At 37.3% G+C, this 4,511-nt stretch overlaps 1 protein-coding gene across 1 annotated transcript in view; it reads left to right on the top strand.

Moving 5' to 3' along the window:
- Positions 1-4,511, top strand: part of ppfia2 (PTPRF interacting protein alpha 2) — a gene marked incomplete at its 5' end in the record, with an annotated part of 144,693 nt that overhangs the window by 11,222 nt on the left and 128,960 nt on the right.

Genomic DNA, 4,511 nt, shown 5'->3' with positions numbered 1-4,511 from the left:
CACCTCTAGTAATATATTTACTGAGAAAAACGGTGACGTGTTCAATACTTATTTTACCAGCTGTATGCCAAACTGTAGATATGGTCACTACATATAATGTATTACATACTGTAAATATTCTGAATGAGAAAAATTAGACTTGGAAAAGTGTTTCTCCTGCTGGACTTTGCCATTCTGAACTTCTGTTACATATTTGTTTAAATTGTTTTCATTTTAGTCTTTAAAAACACAGATACAAAACCTTCTATCTTTTGTCACTCTGATGACTGACTGATGCAAAATATATTTTTTGAGCTTTATGTCATGTTATAATGTCATTCCCCTCATCAAAAACATACCCAGAGTGTTGCTTTGACTCATTCATGCATTGATAAATCCTTGAATCTCCTGTGGTGGCCACGTGGAGCTGCCTAAACGCTTGCTGCCACGAAGCTCAGCCTATTTGTACAAAGCTCCTCCCTGGAGCTCAGTCTGCAGCCGAGCTCCCACCATGCAGAGCACCCCTCCCCCGAAGCATTGTTGTGAAGATGAGCTGAAGTGGGAATGCTGGAAATGGTAGGAGGTTCTTAAAGAGACAGAGGCTAATTTCAAGGCGTTTAGACGATATGATGCAAAGTCCAATTTATTTTTGATATAAACATTTTCATAACAACTAAAAGTAACAGTTACTTGAGTGTCATATAGAATTGAAGTACGCGTCTGGAAAATACATAATACCTCAAAAAGAAAAAAATTGTGTAGGTCTTCTGGACGGGTTCTTCTCTAATGAAACGTTTCGTCTCTCCTCTAAGAGACTTCTTCAGTCTGAGAGTTTCAGGCAAAAGTCAGGCTTTTAAGCACTGCCTCCATGTGACTGATACTCACATCACATGGCTATCGTTGACACCTAATTAACACCTATTGTTAACAGGGGTGGAGTGATACAGGTTCAATAGCACCAATCATCAAAAATAAAACTCTGATGATAATGAAAATAACATCTTTCAAAGTTTCTCTTTTTATAATATGTTCTAATTCAGGGGTTCTCAAACATTTTGGGTCTGGGGACCCCTTACAATGGAGAAACATTTCCAGGGACCCCCTCATAAACATCATGCTGTTTTAAAAACAATGTTTGTGATAAGTTTAATTCTAACCCTTAAATGCCATGAGAATATTATTTTTTGTTTGGTTTGTTTGTTTTACTACTGCAAAATCCCTCATGTGCATTTTTTAAAATGAAAAATAAATAAAAAAAATTATTGAATTTTGTTTGAGGTCCCTCAAGATACAGCTTGTGGACCTCTGGGGGTCCTGGGACCACAGTTTGAGAAGCTCTGCTCTGTGGAAATCAACCCTGTGATGCACATTTTGCTGTCGTTTTTCGTGTCCTGATAATTTTGCAGCTAAAAGTCAAGACAAAATATTTTAGATTAAGGTTTAGTTCCATTTTTATTAAGCGTTTCAAACAATTAAGCTGAATTCTAGTTTTTTGTTTCCTTAATAATAAATGAAATAAACAGAGAAATATGTATGTTTTCTTCACTAAATGTTCCCAATATTTGCTGATGAATAATTTGATATTATGTAGGCAGTCACACTGCGAATGCTTTGATGTCATCAAAGCATCATGTGAGCGTCAGTGCACGAGTTTGAGCCTATATTTGTGTAGGTGGGATCAGAGGAGGAGGGGTGTGTGGTGTTTGCATCACTGTGGGAAAAAAAAAACTTGGTTATGACTCAGAGCTCGAGGCAAGAAATTCTCCAACATTTTGTCCACTTAAACACATGCACATTCCTGTCTTTACACAAACACGCACACATTCTTGTCTCTGGCTTTGCCTAAATGAATTAGAGAACGTGTCCCTCGAGAGCCACAGAAGAGAGCAGAGAGAAATGAGGTTAAGACCAATACTTAGCACTCCAAGCTGCGCTGACCTGAAAACGTAATTTTCCCTACAAAACCCACACAATATGATTATTTTGAGTCCCGTATTATTAAATACACTTTGTTTTCTTTATTTACCAGATGCTAAATAGCAGCAGCTTAAAACGTAAATGATTGGCTTTCTTAGGATTATCCCATGTTCAGATTATGAACATTCATTTCTGACTTTGCTGTTAAAATAGAAGATGTTGAAAAGAAGATATCCATATATGACCATATTTTAAAGCTTTATTTGACTCTTCAGAACAGGTCGTTAGTATTGACTGTTGTTTTTTTTTTTTCTTTTGAAGCCATGCAGCTGGTCCCGCCATTAATGGATACCTTTTAGCTTCTTGCTCCTCCACTCGAAAACCAGAAATAGAGCATGATGTCACCAGCTCCTGGCTCCAACTGACAATCCTGTTTAAGAACTCTTACGAGAGCTGAGCCCAGGACGAGTTTCTATAAAAAAAAAAAACATCTGCAGCGGTACACATCTGTCTGTAGTAGCATTTTAATCATTTCTGTCAATAACTTATCTTTCATTAGAGCTTTTCAAAGATTTCTAGTTGTAATTATTTGTATCTCTTTTCTCATCATGTTGAGAACATCATCACCACAGTGAAGCATGGTGGTGGCAGCATCATGCTGTGGGGATTTATATATATATATATCATTAACAGATATCACATGTTTGTTTTTTATCTCTTGGCTCTATTGCAGCCTTTTAATTTATTTATTTTTTCTCATTACATTTCCTTCTCTCCCTGGCAGATCATTTCTGTTGGTCTGTCCCAGGGGGGTCAGACCAACAGAGGCCACAGTCTTTGGGCCCTCTACAGGTGATACGCACAATAGGAAGGGCTCATTTTAACGATTTTATTTGTTTACATGTCCGGTTTTAGGCACAAGTGTCCAGCAAAAATCTATTATAATTATCAGAAGGAGCAAAACATATTGGTCAGATTGTGCTAGCAGTTAGTTAGCCTGTTAGCCACTCAGAAAACTACCTGTAAATTATATGTCTTTAACAAATTGACCTAATGTCAGATTCTGATAGTCTACTGTCTCTAAAACACATATTTTTTTATTCTTGCACAATTTTTATATTATATTTTTGATAGTAGTAGTCATATCATTGCTAGTCAGTGTTAATTGTGTACTGTCTATGGTTTGTAAAGTAACTAGCATGTGAACCTCTGCACCGCTGCTGTGACACCTGGATTTCCCCTCGGTGGGACAATAAAGGCTGTTTAWATTCTATTCTATCTATTCTAAAATGATAAAGAAAGCGGTAAGGTGGGAAAAGTGCAACTTTGCATACAAAAATTATTTTATTAAGGTTTATCAAAATAAGGATAAGGTTTGCCACATACTAAAAAATGATAAAAGAAAATTACATTTTCTTCCTTAAACATGTTTTGTGGCTCTGAACAAAATATCTTTAGCAAGAGAATGTGCAAAATAAAAATATCTCTTATGATCATGAAAGTTGCAGACCCCTGGTCAGATGAAGACCACACATCCAGCCCACTCATATGACTCAGGGTTCCCACTGGGCCACGTCTCCATGTGTTCAGGTTTTAATCAATGTGCAACAGTTGGCTGTTTTGAAGCAAATATTCATAGCAATTGAGCATAAAAGTCACACGATTTGATTTTCAGCCCTTCCTGTTCCTTTAAAAATAAAATGGTTTATCCTAATAAAATTGATCCGTGCCAGTTTGTGTAAATCTAGAACATAAATAGTTGTTCTTCCAGACAAATTTTAATCCTTCCTTTTATGAGATCCATCATTAAGCTGCCGCTGCGTGTGGCAGTGGTTTATTAGCAGTAATGGTTATCTTGTCGTCCTGGTTGCTTTGCGGCCTGACTTTTTCATTGTGATAATCACAGCCTGGCTTCCTCTAAAGACAGGGCCGACCCACCCACCGCTCGAGCAGCTGCTTGTTTTATTCTCAGCGCCGAGAGGAGTCATTCAGTGTCCGCCTCTTGTTGCCAGCTGCGATCCAGCCAGATTTGATCGCAGGTATCCGGAGCGCCACGTCTGCTTGAGACGCTGCTGTGTCTGCTGACAAGTTTTCATTATGATAAATCGACTTAACTATAAAACTAAAATAAAAAAACACAGATGTGTTTGCATTTTGGAGACAAAAGTACCTTGTGGTCTTGATTTTCTTACCTTAATTATATTTCTTTTAGGAGTAAATGATACAAAATAGAAACAACTTAATATAAAGAGAGTTTGTTTTCATTTTCACATCATTTTCAGATGAACAAAGCTTTGAAAGTGACCCAAAAGATGGGTGCAAATTTGCTAATTTCTTGTTTACCCTCAAACAAAATAAAATCATGTCTATGTTTTGAAAAAAGCACTAGGAATTTAACCCCAACTGAGGAACAAAATGTTTAGAACCTTCCTAAAGCTGCAGGTGAACAACTGAGTCACACAACTTTATGTAAAAGAAGCATTTGCTCAACATTATACACTCACCGGCCACTTTATTAGGTACATCTGTCCAACTGCTCGTTAACACTTAATTTCTAATCAGCCAATCACATGGCGGCAACTCAGTGCATTTAGGCATGTAGACATGGTCAAGAC

Source organism: Austrofundulus limnaeus, unplaced genomic scaffold (genome assembly GCF_001266775.1).
Source record: "Austrofundulus limnaeus strain Quisiro unplaced genomic scaffold, Austrofundulus_limnaeus-1.0 Scaffold106, whole genome shotgun sequence".
In the NCBI taxonomy this organism is placed as follows: Eukaryota; Metazoa; Chordata; class Actinopteri; order Cyprinodontiformes; family Rivulidae; genus Austrofundulus; species Austrofundulus limnaeus.
This window is presented reverse-complemented; position numbering and strand designations above follow the sequence as displayed.